This window comes from Polypterus senegalus, chromosome 17 (assembly GCF_016835505.1).
Source record: "Polypterus senegalus isolate Bchr_013 chromosome 17, ASM1683550v1, whole genome shotgun sequence".
NCBI classification, from domain to species: Eukaryota; Metazoa; Chordata; class Cladistia; order Polypteriformes; family Polypteridae; genus Polypterus; species Polypterus senegalus.
The window spans coordinates 32,814,659-32,830,267 of record NC_053170.1 but is presented as its reverse complement, the minus strand read 5'-3'; the positions used below and the strand labels follow the sequence as shown (position 1 = coordinate 32,830,267).

Genomic DNA, 15,609 nt, shown 5'->3' with positions numbered 1-15,609 from the left:
TATTCGCGATCTCGTTCTTTCGGTCACTACCCATAGCTCATGACCATAGGTGAGGGTAGGAACATAGATTGACTGGTAAATTCAGAGCTTTGCCTTACAGCTCAGCTCCTTTTTCACCACAACAGACCGATGCAGAGCCCGCATCACTGCGGACATCGCACAGATCTGCCAGTCGATCTCACGCTCCATTCTTCCCTTACTTGTGATCAAGACCCTCGAGATACTTGAACTCCACCACGGGGCAGGATCTCGCTACCAACCCTGAGAGGGCACTCCACCCTTTTTCAGCTGAGGACCATGGTCTCGGATTTGGAGGTGCGGATTCCCATTCCAGCCGCTTCACTCTCAGCTGTGAACCGATCTAGAGAGAGCTGAAGATCACGGCCTGATGAAGCAAACAGGACAACATTATCTGCAAAAAGCAGTGACCCAATCCTGAGTCCACCAAAAGGACCCCCTCAATACCCTGGTTGCGCCTAGAAATTCTGTCCATAAAAGTTATGAACAGAATCGGTAAAAAAGGGCAGCCCTGGCGGAGTCCAACTCTCACTAGAAACGGGTTCGACTTACTGCAGGCAATGCGGGCCAAGCTCTGACCTTATCAGGGGGTCAGGTACCCCATACTCCTGGAGCACCCCCAACAGGATTCCCTGAGGGACACGGTGGAACGCCTTTTCCAAGTCCACAATGCATATCTAGGCTGGCTGGGCAAACTCCCATGCACCCTCCAGGACCTTGTTTAGGGTGTAGACCTGGTCCACTGTTTCACAACCAGGATGAAAACCAGGATGAAGGTTCGACTATCCGATGGACCCTCCTCTCCAGGACCCCCGAATAGACTTTTCCAGGGAGGCTGAGGAGTGTGATCCCTCTGTAGTTGGAACACACCCTCCAGTCCCCTTTCTTAAAGAGAGGGACCACCACCCCAGAGGCACTGTCTCCGATGTCCATGCGATGTTGCAGAGGCATGTCAACCAAGACAGTCCTACAACATCCAGAGCCTTGAGGAACTCTGGGCGTATCTCATCCACCCCAGGGCCCTGCCACCAAGGAGTTTTTTGACCACCTTGGTGACCTCAGTCCCAGAGATGGGGGAGCCCACCTCTGAGGCCCCAGGCTCTGCTTCCTCATTGGAAGGTGTGTTAGTGGGATTGAGGAGGTCTTTGAAGTACTCCCCCCACCGACACCAAGTGTTATGTGTCAATCAAATTGTCCCAACCAATAGATTTCTTCCAATGCAATGAACCCTCCCACCGACCAAGTAAACGTGAGCTATAGGCTGAAAAAAGCATTACACCATTCTTCTAATTTATCATATCCTATTTCATATTACTTAACAAAACAACAGAAAAAATCTACAAGTGACACATCTGTCACAATCAAAATAAGTCTAAGCACACAATTGTATGATTCACTAATCATGAGATATCCTCCAAATAAGAGAAGGCGCAAGCCACCTTTGCCAAGTGCCACCTGACATTTCTGGGTCATTAGTGCAGACTCAATAGGTCACACACTCTCAAACCTTATACCACTGGATAGCAGCGACTGTGAAGTCTCGAAAGACATGCATGTCTATATATGAACATAATGAGACATATCTGGGTTTGTGCGTAATCAACTATATAGTATCTCAAAGACACATGATGCATCAACAAAAAACATCAGCAAAGCACTATTTCCGTTTATTGTCCTTAAAAAAAATGGCTTCAAGTCGACCAAAATGCACTTTGAGCAAGCTTTTGGAAGCTACCACCGAAGACAGTGATAAAGACCTGACTGATTTTGACTCCAACACAAACAGCAGTTCAGATGAAGAATTTTCTGAGTAAGTAAGCTTGCAAAAAACAACTACTCTCGTCTATTCGTATTTAGTTTAGTTTTGATTAGTGTAGACTATTACTCCAGTGCATTACATGTAATGTTATATTGACAATGGCACCATCAAACAGCCATAATGTACATTTTATAATGCATTATATGTATATATTCTACATAATGTGTATGTACATTATAATGCATATCTATCAATCTCCATTTATGTCTGTTGCATGAAATTTTCTACACAAAGGTGTTTATATTTTTTACATAAAATTGTTTTGTGTTTATATGTATGCGCGTGTGTGTATTGCATCTGATGTCGCCACCGATTTGCCGTCTCTGACAGTGGCACAGCTTGATAGATGGTATGCTGCATTCTCCTCTTGCCCACCACCAGGAACACCTTCAGCTGCACACTGACACTCTATTAAACAGTAAACCAATGCTAAACTAGCACAACTCTGTGTGTGTGTGTGTGTGTGTATAGTTGCTGTCATTGTGCAGTCTTAAGTGTCATTACTAGTACACAAAATAAAAATCTGAAGAAAAAAAAAATTAACCAAGCACCTAGTTGTTTCCTAGTTTAGCAGCTGTTTCCAAGTAAAGGAATTTTCAAATTTGTGTTTTGTTTCAAATTAATCACATTTGGAAAATATCGTCAGGTTCTAGTGAAAAACTGTCTTTTATTTTTTGGAATAATAAAGCTTTATTTTGTGTGCTCCTCCTTAGATGAAAAATGATCTCAGAATACCCATTTGAAGAGATTTTGGATACATTTTCGCCAAATGCTGCAACTGTTTATTTCTTTGTGTTATTACCATGAAACTTTAGAAAGGTAGACATGTTTGGGTACAGTTCAGAGATGAAAACAATGACCTGGCATTACTTGTATATGAGATACACTGTATCAGAAAACAAAAATGTGAAAATATTACTTTGAGCGTCTATTTTGCTTTCTCGTTTAGCAGCAGTTTCTAAATAAAGGAATGTTTACATTTGGCACAGACGCAGGTTTTATAACATTTAAGAAGTAATCTGTCAGGTTTTAGTGAAAAATTGGCTGTCCTGCCTTTATTTTTGAATAATAAGGCTTTAGTTTGGAGTAGCCCCCTCAGGTGGAGATTGCTGAGAAATACCCTCAGGGTGTAAGAGGTTTAAAAAAAGACAAGACTTGTCCTTTCCCAATACTTTTTCAAGAGTCATTTTTTCAATAATGGAGTGGTGAAAAGAAATTAAGCCACAGAGTAGTTTCAATGGACAATTCTCTTGGAAGGCAGAAGTCAGGGCTACCAGTGTTGTCCAGATACCCTGGAGAATCTGGAACCTGTATGAAGTACTGAGAGCTCTTAGTTATAATTTAATAAACACAAATTAGGTTTTCTGATGGTTTTCTTCTTCGGTATATCAGAAAGTATCTATAACCAAGACAAGATAATTAGTAACTGACTGATGGCTTTTTTAATTGTTTCAGTGCAATTGCATTTGGTAGGAGATCTTGCTCTCTCTAACTAAAGTGGTAGTAGTAATGGGAGCAGTTTTTCTCCTGGGCTAAATGTCTGGAACAATTAAGTAGGAGGTCCCAAACTATCACATAAAATCTATTTGGCACTGCATCTTTCCTTGACAATTTATCAACAAATGGGTGAGCTCATCTGGATCATAAATAGAATCAAAGTTGTACCATATAATATCAAGTCTTACTTCATTACACTGGTGTACAATTGGGTTAACACATAGTTACCTTGGACATATAAAGTCATCAATAAATTATATCTTGCTACATATACTCCAACACACACACTGCAATTCCAAGATGCAGGCCTCTTTAAACTCACACTGCACCCAACCTCCTTGGCCCCTCCCATAGGTGGTGAGCCCATGGGGAGGAGGACCCACGTTACCTCTTCGGGCTGTGCCCGGCGAGCCCCATGGGTGCAGGCCCGCCACCAGGCTCTCGCCATCGAGCCCCACCTCCAGGCCTGGCTCCAGAGGGGGGCCCCGGTGACCCGCGTCCGGGCAAGGGAAAACGTTGTCCAAAGTTTTTACTCTTCATTGGAGGTTTGTTGAACCGCTCTTTGTCTCATCCCTCACCTAGGACCAGTTTGCCTTGGGTGGCCCTACCAGGGGCATAAAGCCCCGGACAACATAGCTCCTAGGATCATTGGGACACGCAAACCCCTCCACCACGATAAGGTGACGGTTCAAGGGGTGGGTGGTGGCCGAAGGCGGGGACCTTGGCGGTCTGATCCTCGGCTACAGAAACTGGCTCTTGGGACGTGGAATGTCACCTCTCTGAAGGGAAGGAGCCTGAGCTAGTGCGCAGGTCGAGAGGTTCCGGCTAGATATAGTCGGACTCACCTCGACGCACAGCTTGGACTCTGGAACCAATCTCCTTGAGAGGGGCTGGACTCTCTACCACTCTGGAGTTGCCCCCGGTGAGAGGCGCCGAGCAGGTGTGGGCATACTTATTGCCCCCCGACTTGGAGCCTGTGCATTGGGGTTTACCCCGGTGGACGAGAGGGTGGCCTCCCTCCGCCTTCGGGTGGGGGGAAGGGTCCTGACTGTTGTTTGTGCATATGCGAACAGCAGTTTGGAGTATCCACCCTTTTTGGAGTCTCTGGAGGGTTGCTAGAGGGCATACCTTCTGGGGATTCCCTCGTTTTGCTGGGAGACTTCAATGCTCACGTGGGCAATGACAGTGAGACCTGGAAGGGCGTGATTGGGAGGAATGGCCCCCCCGATCTGAACCCGAGCGGTGTTTTGTTATTGGACTTCTGTGCTCGTCATGGATTGTCCATAACGAACACCATGTTCAAGCATAAGGGTGTTCATATGTGCACTTGGCACCAGGACACCCTAGGCCTCAGGTCGATGATCGACTTTGTGGTCGTGTCGTCGGACTTGCGGCCATATGTCTTGGACACTCGGGTGAAGAGAGGGGCGGAGCTGTCAACTGATCACCACCTGGTGGTGAGTTGGCTTCGATGGTGGGGAAGATGCGGTCAGACCTGGTAGGCCCAAGCGTGTTGTGAGGGTCTGCTGGGAGCGGCTGGCAGAGTCCCCTGTCAGAAGTAGCTTCAACTCCCACCTCCGGCAGAACTTCAACCCGTCCCGAGGGAGGTGGGGACATTGAGTCGAATGGGCCATGTTCCGTGCCTCTATTGTTGAGGCGGCTGACGGAGCTGTGGCCGCAAGGTGGTCGGTGCCTGTCGTGGCGGCAATCCCGAACCCGTTGGTGGACACCGGCGTGAGGGATGCCGTCAAGCTGAAGAAGGAGTCCTATAGGACTTTTTGTCCTGTGGGTCTCTGGAGGCAGCTGATAGGTACCGCAGGCCAAGCGGACGCGGCTTCGTTGTTGCTGAGGCAAAACTTCGGGCATGGGAGGAGTTTGGAGGCCATGGAGAGCGACTTTGGACGGCTTCGAGGAGATTCTGGTCCACCGTCCGGCGTCTCAGGAGGGGGAAGCAGTGCAGTGTCAACACCGTATATGGTGGGGATGGTGCGCTGCTGACCTCACTTCGACGTTAGGGTCGGTGGGAGGAGTACTTCAAGACCTCCTCAATCCCACTAACATGCCTTCCAATGAGGAAGCAGAGCCTGGGGACTCTGAGGTGGGCTCTCCCATCTCTGGGACTGAAGTCACCGAGGTGGTCAAAAAACTCCTTGGTGGCAGGGCCCCGGGGTGGATGAGATACCGGAGTTCCTTAAGGCTCTGGATGTTGTAGGACTGTCTTGGTTGACACGTCTCTGCAACATCGCATGGACATCGGGACAGTGCCTCTGGATTGGCAGACGGGGTGGTGGTCCCCTCTTTAAAAGGGGACGGAGGGTGTGTTCCAACTATAGAGGGATCACACTCCTCAGCCTCCCTGGAAAAGTCTATTCGGGGTTCTGGAGAGGAGGGTCCGTCGGATAGTGAACCTCGGATTCAGGAGGAACAGTGTGGTTTTAGTCCTGGTCGCGAACAGTGGACCAGCTCTTCACCCTTAGCAGAGTCCTGGAGGGTGCATGGGAGTTTGCCCGACCGGTCTACATGTGTTTTGTGGACTTGGAAAAGGCATTCGACCGTGTCCCTCGGGAATCCTGTGGGGGTGCTCGGGAGTATGGGGTACCGGACCCCTGATAAGAGCTGTTCGGTCTCTGTACAACCGTGTCAGAGCTTGGTCCGCATTGCGGCAGTAAGTCGAGCCCGCTTCCAGTGAGAGTTGGACTCCGCCAGTGCTGCCCTTTGTCACCGATTCTGTTCATAACTTTTATGGACAGAATTTCTAGGCGCAACCAGGGTGTTGAAGGGGTCCGTTTGGTGGACTCAGGATTGGGTCACTGCTTTTTGCAGATGATGTTGTCCTGTTTGCTTCATCAGGCCGTGATCTTCAGCTCTCTCTGGATCGGTTCGCAGCTGAGTGTGAAGCGGCTGGGATGAGAATCAGCACCTCCAAATCCGAGAGCATGGTCCTCAGCCGGAAAAGGGTGGAGTGCCCTCTCAGGGTTGGGGGAGAGATCCTGCCCCAAGTGGAGGAGTTCAAGTATCTCGGGGTCTTGTTCACGAGTGAGGGAAGAATGGAGCGTGAGATCGACAGGCGGATCGGTGCGGCGTCCACAGTGATGCGGGCTCTGCATCGGTCTGTCGTGGTGAAAAAGGAGCTGAGCCGTAAGGCAAAGCTCTCAATTTACCAGTCGATCTACGCTCCTACCCTCACCTATGGTCATGAGCTATGGGTAGTGACCGAAAGAACGAGATCGCGAATACAAGCGGCTGAAATGAGTTTCCTCCGCAGGGTGTCTGGGCTTTCCCTTAAAGATAGGGTGAGAAGCTCAGTCATCCGGGAGGGGCTCAGAGTAGAGCCGCTGCTCCTCCGCATCGAGAGGAGTCAGATGAGGTGGCTCGGGCATCTGATCAGGATGCCTCCTGGGCGCCTCCCTGGTGAGGTGTTCCGGCACGTCCAAACGGGAGGAGGCCCCGGGGAAGACCCAGGACACGCTGGAGGGACTATGTCTCCCGGCTGGGCTGGGAACGCCTTTGGGATTCTCCGGAAGAGCTGGAAGAAGTGGCGGGGAGAGGGAAGTCTGGGTCTCTCTGCTTAAGCTGCTGCCCCCGCGACCCGACCTCGGATAAGCGGAAGAGGATGGATAGATGGATGGAGGCCTCATTAAAAGTTCCAGCTGTAAACAAATAAAGATAAAGCAGCAAAGCCTTTAAGTACATGGCACTCCATACTGTAGCAGGCTTTGGAAGTTCTTCCTCGGGTGTTAACATTTAATATCAACTCTAAGAATTAAAAGTACTGCTGAACTGTCCATTGTACTTCTTAATAACTGTACTTTATTTTTATTTCCCATTCTTTTCTTTGTCCAGTGGCACTAATGAATATTCTACTATTCTGGTGTATTAAGCTAGAATGATAGTTAATTCACTGTACTGCAATGCATTTCAACATGGTTAAGAGCCACGTAACCTAGAAAATTATAATCTGGGATGCAAATATGTGTCTTACTAATACATATAGAACCTGATGTACAGTACCAATCAAATGTCTGGACACACCCATTAATGTTCATGTTGTTGTTAGAAACTGATACTTTCTTCTTCTTCATTTTCTTATTTTGGCTGCTCTTTTTAGGGGACTTCACAGCAGATCTTTTACCATACCTCCCTGTGTTCTGCATCGAGCTCCATTACACCCACCACCTTCATATCCTCTTTCACCACATCCATAAACCTTCTCTTAGGCCTTCCTCTTTTCCTCTTGCCTGGCAGCTTTATCCTTAGCATCCTTCTCCCAATATACCCAGCATCTCTCCTTTGCACATGTCCAAACCAACTCACCTTACCACTCTGGCTTTGTCTCCCAACCATCCAATCTGAGCTGACCCTCTAATATAATTCATTTCTAATCCTGTCCATCCTCGTCATATCCAATGCAAATCTTAACATCTTTAACTCTGCCACTTCCAGCTGTTTCTCTTGTTTTTTGGTCAGTGACATCGTCGCCAACCAATATAACACAGCTGGTATCACTACTGTCTTGTAGACCTTCCCTTTCACTCTTGCTGATACCCATCTGTCACAAATCCCCCCTGACACTCTTCTCCACCCATTCCACCCTGCCTGCACTCTCTTCTTCACCTCTCCTCCCCACTCCCCATTACTCTGTACTGTTAATCCCAAATACTTAAACTCACCCACCTTCACCAATTCTACTCCCTGCATCCTCACCACTCCTCTGACCTCCTTCTCATTCACACATGTGCATTCTATCTTGTTCCTACTATTCTTCATTCCTCGTCTCTAGAGCATATCTTCACCTCTCTAGGGTCTCTTCAACCTGCTCCCTACTCTTGCTAGAATTCACAATGTCATCCACAAATACCATAGTCCACAGGGACTCCTGTCTAATATCGTCTGTCAACCTGTCCATCACCATTGCAAATAAGAAGGAGCTCAGAGCTGATCCCTGATGTAGTCCCACCTATACCTTGAATGAATCTATCACTCCTACAGCAGACCTCACCACTGTCACACTACCCTTGTACATATCCTGTACAACTCTTACGTACTTCTCTCCCACTCCCAACTTCCTCATGCAATACCACAACTCCTCTTGAGACACCCTGTCATGTGCTTTCTCTAAGTCCACAAAGACACAATGCAACTCCTTCTGGCCTTCTCTATACTTCTCCATCAACATCCTCTGAGCAAACATTGCATCTGTTGTTCTCTTTCCTGGCATGAAACCATAGTGCTGTTAACTAATTATCACCTCCCCTCTTAACCGAGCTTCCTTACTACTCTTTCACACAACTTCATGCTGTGGCTCATCAGTTTTATCCATCTGTAGTTACTACAGTTTTGCACATATCCCTTATTCTTAGAAATTGGTACTAGTATACTACTTCTCCTCTCCAAGACTGCATTATACAATCTGGTTAAAAACTCCACTGCCATCTCTCCTAAACACTTCCATGCTTCCACAGGTATGTCATCTTGACCAACAGCTTTTCCATTCTTTACCATTTTCATAGCTGTCCTTATTCCTCCTTTCTAATTTGTTGTACTTCCTGATTCACTTTTTATCCATCATCTAACCTTCTCTCTCTTATTCTCTTCATTTATCAGCCTCTCACAGTACTCTTTCCATCTGATTAACCCACTCTCCTCACTAGTTAGTATGTTTCCATCTTTATCTTTTATGACCCTAACCTACTGCACATCTTTCCCAGCTCGGTCCCTCTGTCTAGCCAATCAGTACAGATCCTTTTTCCCTCCTTAGTGTCCAACCTCTCATACTTCTTTTCTTTAGTATTAACCACTTCTCTCTTCACTTTACGCCTTATCTCCTTGTACTCCTGTCTACTTTTGCCATCGCTCTGACTATCCCACTTCTTCTTCAACAACCTCTTACTTTGTATACTCTGTTGTACATCCCCATTCCACCACCAGGTTTCCTTATCCTCTTTCCTTTGTCCAGACATCACACCAAGTACCCTTCTAGCTGTCACCCTTACTACTTCTGCTGTAGTTGCCCAGCTTTCTGGTAACTCTTCACTGCCACTCAGTGCCCATCTTACCTTCCTTTTTCAACTTTCACCATTTGATCCTTGGCTCTTTCTTCAATTTCCTCCTCTTCCTGTTACCCATCATCACCCTATAGACCACCATCCTATGCTGCCTAACTACGTTTTCCCCTGCCACCACTTTGCAGTCTCCAATCTCCTATGGACTGACTCTCCTGCATAGAATATAATCTACCTGTGTGCATCTTCCTCCACTCTTGTAGGTCACCTTGCGTTTCTCCCTCTTTTTAAAGTATTTACCATGGCCATGTCAATCCTTTTCACAAAATCCACTATCATCTGACCTTCTGCATTCTTCCCCTTTACACCATACCTACCCATCACCTCCTCATCCTCTCTGTTCCCTTCCCAGCATGTACATTGAAATCTCTCTCCCTTGAGTATGTTCTCCACCGCTCCTTCCAACTCACTCCAGAAATCTTCTTTTTCATCCATCACATACCCACCTTGCGGGGCATATGCACCAACAACATTCATCATCACATCTTCAATTTCCAGCTTCATGATCATCACTCTGTCCAACACTCTTTTCACCTCCAAAACACTCTTGACATACTGATCCTTCAGGATAATCACTACATCAATTCTCCTCCCATCCATGCCATGGTAGAACAATTTGAACCCACCTTTGATACATCTGGCCTTACTCCCCTTCCATCTGGTCTCTTGCATGCACAATATCAACCTCCCTTCTCTCCATCATTTCATCTAATTCTCTCTCCTTACCAGTCATACTGCCAACATTCAAAGTACCTATCCTCACTGCCACTCTCTTTACCTCTCCTCTTCTCCCCCACCTCTGGACGCGCCTTCCCCCTTCTCCTTTTTTGGCTGTTGTTAACCTGGGCTTCAACCGATCCGGTATGGAAATCTGAATTGATACTTTTTTAATTACATTAAATTGATTTAAAAATACAGCCAACATTACTAGTGTTGATAAAGGCTATTACTGTTTGAAATAAGTGTTTTTTTAAAGTATATTATTATACAGATATGACTAAAAAAAAAAAACATTTTCAGAAGCCATTCCTTTATTGTCCTAATTTTCAGTCCCTTTGTTTATCCTAAATTAAGAACTTTAAATGCTAATTTGTTATTTATAGAAACATTTGTAAGTGTATTAACACTGCTGAAACTTGTTATTCACTTGGAATCCAATTGAATGCAATAAATACACACCAAATACCAGTGTCTTTTGCAACAGAAAAAACACAATTCTGGGATGCCGGCCTAAGACGTAGAGCTTCAAAGAAAAACTGGTAAATACAAAGAAAAGGTTAAAATGAACAAAAGAACACAGAGATTGGGCCAATGATGACTGGAACAGTGTATTATGTTCAGCATCCTGAATTCATCTCTTTCATGTTGCACGCAATGCTGGTATTTGGCAGGTATTTAAGGAAAAAGCCAACTAACAATCTCTAAGGCATTTGTTTCTCAAAATACAGACTCTGATGACCTTATCCTCAGTTCTTCATATGGGCCTTCCCCTTTTTCCCTATTGTGGTCAGATCTAGCTTGCCCTTTTCTCTAAAGGCAGTAATAAACACCTTTGGCAAGAAATCTTTAGTTTTTTGGCAATTTATAAAATGTTAAAAAAAACAATAAAACACAACGAAACAACTTCATTCTGCAAAATAAAAAACAATAGACTGATATGTTCCTTAAGATAGCTGCTTCACTTTGGCCATTATTGAACGTAGGACTGAACTTTAGAAATGCCATTACCTTGCAAACCAAGTGAACAGAATAACTGGCTTCAGCAGTATTGTCACAATTACAAAGGTTTCTCTAATAACCAAGTAGCATTTAATTAAGGATAAGCTAAAGCAGCTGAACATTAAGACATTGAAGGAATAGCTACTGAAAATGGGGTTTGCAGTAGTATGTATCCTACTATCCATCCATTTTTGAACCCGTTGAATCCAAACACAGGGTCAAGGGGGTCTGCTGGAGCCAATCCCAGCCACTACTAATGAACAATAAATTTAACATAAGGCATTTCAAGTAGGAATAACCAGTCACAAAACTAGTTAGTTCTTGGCTGTATTTTAAAACAAATGTAATGGTATCTTGATAAAAAAATATCAATTTCTATCAAAAACATGAACAATTCTGGGCATGCTCAGATGTTTGCATGAAGCTGCATGTTTGTTTGTATATTTTCATTTAACGTCTAATTACAAAGAATTGCCAATTAGGACAGAGGGAAGGAATCCTCCTTACTTACTATTTGATCTGGACTTGCAAGGTTTAACCAAGACTTTCTCTGTTTCCGAATTAACAGAGCACTTTTTTGTTTATTTTTAACTTCAATTATTCGTTTTTGTGTTTAATTCGGTGGCGTTTTTGCCGATTAAAAATAAAGCTTCAACTGTAATCAAACAAACAAACTATCAACGCGTAAAAGCCACCATCCCATTTGCGCCCTAAGTTAGCATTATAAAAACTTTCTACATTTGCAGCCTGTACAGCTGTAGAACCGGGCTAGTAAGAAAGCACCCAGGGGGTCCTGGTGTTTTGTATTTTTGTTTTTGGAGAGTTTTGCTAGCAGAGCTGCTTTCACTTTCAACGGGGTGTAGCACAGAAAATTGTCCAATTGATAATCTCTCATCGCATCTTCTAATTATCAATATGGCATTCATAATCATTTTCTTGTTTGGGTGTACTTAATGAGGTCATCTACAAAGAACATATGGAAACCGTGGATCCTTCATCTCGAGGCATTACATAATCCTGCGAGTTCGATGCTTTGCCCGAAATATTAATCTGTTTTCCACGTCTCTCAGAACTAAACCTTATAATAGAGACAATGTAATAAAACGAATGAGCTCCAGATCAATAAGATATTAAGCTAAAAGTTTGAAAAAGAAGGCGACGATCCCAAGCAGTGCTTGGAATCGTTTCCTGTGTCACACATAAAGTAACCCCCCAGGAAAAAGCAACACCCACTTCAACGTACCTTGTTAGGATCCTCAGGCACAGCGCTGCTCCAAGGTAATAAACTGCCGGGTAGCAGGTTACTAGGTCTGAACAAAGTCCAGGGGTTCATTAGAAAAAACGTAAACTAGTTGTCTCGCTATATAAACGAGAAAAATCAAATCAAGCAAACTCAGGGGCAAGTCCCTGAATACCTATTTCGGTATTAAGCTTTGGTATGCTCTTAAAAATCGATATGCTTTCTTTTCAACCAAGAACTTTTAAAAAGAAAATTAAAAATACGCGCATTCAGCTACAATTAGAAAACATTAACTATCAATTTCACCCAAAAAGCGCAGGAGCTTATAAGTAGGACCTCAAGTGGCAGCCTCCACCAGATGTTCAGCTATCGAGAGTCAGAAGCATCCTCTTCAAAGTTCACATCAGGTCAAAACAAGATATGGATTATTTTATAACAAAAGAAAAGAACAGACTAACGGGTCCTTTGGTGAAATAGCAAAAGACTGCGATGACATCGGTGCCCCAGCCGACTTTACCGTAGAAGTGCACCTTCTGCATTTAAACCGCGAACCTCATTTGCTCTGCAGATTGCTTATATTCCAAACACGAACAAGGAAAGACCGGCGAGCAAGAAAACGAAAAAAAAATACGAGTGAATAAATGGTCAACTTTAAAAGCCTTTGCCGGTTCTTTCCGTTTTTGCCACAAAGTACAGTACATCTAAGTTTTCGTTTTTGCGGAACTCTACTTCCACCCTATGAACATTACCACACATCACTATAGATTTTTGCACCGAAAGCAGTGAGCTGAGTTCGCGAAAGGCACGCTGGGAAATGTAGTTGTACAACCATTTAAGTATACGCTAAGATGGAGAAAGCGAACTACAAGTACCACAAACAAAATCAAAGCAAGTAAAAAGGCGGGGTAGAATATGATTGGCAGGAAACGAGGACTATATGGGACTGAAATTCGGCTGCGCTTTATTATTATTATTATTTTTTTTTAAATATGTTTAAGAAATAATGTGTCACATAAACCTCTGTCAGGAATTAGCACTGTAGTCAGCGTTAAGTCAGTCTCAGGAGGACAGCTGGTGAACTCAGGTGAGGAGCCCTGGGCAATGTAAATTGCCTTCTACAGAATCATGACGGTGGGAACCGCCAATCAGAACTAAATGTCTGGTCGGTTCTAGAAAGACTCCATTGGGACAATAAAAAATCAATTTATGAGCTAACACCAACTTGCCCTTCACCATTTTAATGCAATAATTAAAACTTAAGTGCAGCACCAGTTTTCTGCTTCTGCACTCAAGTACAAGAAATCTATGAGAACATCGGCTACTGTTGATTGGTTAGGGGCACTGTATATGTCTTTGAGCAGACAACATAAGAAGAAAAAACAGCAGAAACTAAGTGCCATTATTATGAAGGAAAATACTCAGCTTACAGAAGTGTAATGTGCACTCATCTACTGAAACTACTCATTCCATTATAGTGTCATGTGGAGCTTTTGAAATGTTAGAAGTGAGGTGGGGGCCAGCCCAGGAGGGGATACTAACCCATTATGAGGCTCACTTACTCATCCTGAGTTAGTTACAATGAGCTGTTACTCTAACATGCACATTTTTGAGAGAAAAATATCAGCTTCCTAGGAAATACCATGCAGACATGGGGAAAAAATGTAGACTCTTTATAGAAAGTGATCAGGCCTGGACTGGAAAGCTGGGCATCACTATGCTGTCTAAACATTTTTTTATTTACTAGCCATGTCACATGTCGAAGACAGATAGTAGAATACATTTTAAAATATCTGACATATCTTGCCCTACCTGTATCTTCAGTGCATTTCCTCGGCATCCTCATATGTCTCAGCTCCTCTTGTCTGGTGCACCCTTTTCTTGGGCTTGTTCCCATAAAGCCTGCTTTTCAGACTCTGCCCTGGCTTTTAGTCATATTGGTTACTCTGTATACAGAACTTTGGCAAAGGGGATGTCCTCAGGCATAAGGATGGTTTAGATGGCTTGTTCTTGGTCTCATGCAAGATTTTCCACTAACATAATTTTTTCTGATTCACCTCCTTTTATTTTCCAAAGCTATGACATCATGACTGAATGCTTGAGTATTCCTACGGTCAGATTATTCTTTCTTTGTATATTACTTTTTTAGTGGCCAGATTGTGACTGATACTGTTGGAGTACACTTTGCTTGTGACTGTACAATCGAAAAAGGCATTTCAGAAAATTAATGGATGAACGTTAATGTGTTTGTGGCAAGCAATGCCATACTTCTAAAAATAAAAGGCTCTGCCAATATTTGAAGTGGTCTACAAAAAAATCATTCTGAATTATTGAACCTAAATAAAAATATTTCTCTTCACCACCAAGGGGCACTACAAGTACAACATTCAAAGTTGTACAAATTATAAATATGGCATGATGTGGCTTCTACTGTTCTTACTATTTTAAAAATACATACTGTATGTATATATATACTGTAAATATTATATATATATATATATATATATATATATATATATGAGGACTGGCTTATAAGCTAGTATGTGTATTTATATATTATACTATATATAAAATACAATTACAGTATATACACCATTAGTCAAAAGTTTTAGAACACAGTCATTTTTCCAGAATTTATTGAAATTTATGTAGTTTCATGTTTCATTGTACTCCAAAATTTAAAGCATAGAACAAATAAATAACTGGAGATAAAAATGTTTAACAAAATAAGTTCTAAATTTTAAGTTCTAAATTTTTGACTCATTAAATTAGCCACTTTTGCAAATATAAAAGCCCAACACACTCATAAAATTGTTTCTACAATGGAATTCAAAATATAGCTGTTTTAACCTAGTTTCCAAAATTGTCGCAGCCACTGCTTTCTAATGGAGTTCAGACCATGAGTGTGACTCATCAGCACGTATGCAAATAATTCCACATATCAAGTGTCTTTGTTTTAAAAGTTTTAGTAAAAATTCAGAGCAAAACAGTTTACACAAAAATAAGGAGAAAAATGGATAATGCAAATGGAAATTTCTTATACAAGACTTGAACAGAAACATCTTATATATCTTATGTCTCTTTGAAGTTCTTTGTATAACAAACAGTCATATGTTCATATGTCAGACTTGCAGACATGATTGATACATGAACTGAAAGAAAACTGTATGCCATTGTTACTCCATTGAAAACAAAGTAAATCAAACAGTGATGTTTCTAGCTAACTGAAGACTGACTAAAATTCTATTGCTGGAGTT

The 15,609-nt window shown here is 43.3% G+C and overlaps 1 protein-coding gene across 1 annotated transcript in view; it reads right to left on the bottom strand.

The window, feature by feature from the left end:
• Positions 1–13,148, bottom strand: part of LOC120517562 (platelet-activating factor acetylhydrolase 2, cytoplasmic-like) — a 55,249-nt gene extending 42,101 nt beyond the window's left edge. Inside the window, exon 1 of the mRNA XM_039739963.1 lies at positions 12,359–13,148. The gene's annotated coding sequence lies outside the window, so the exon portion shown is untranslated. The remainder of the gene's footprint in view (positions 1–12,358) is intronic.
• Between the last annotated feature and the right edge of the window lie 2,461 nt (positions 13,149–15,609).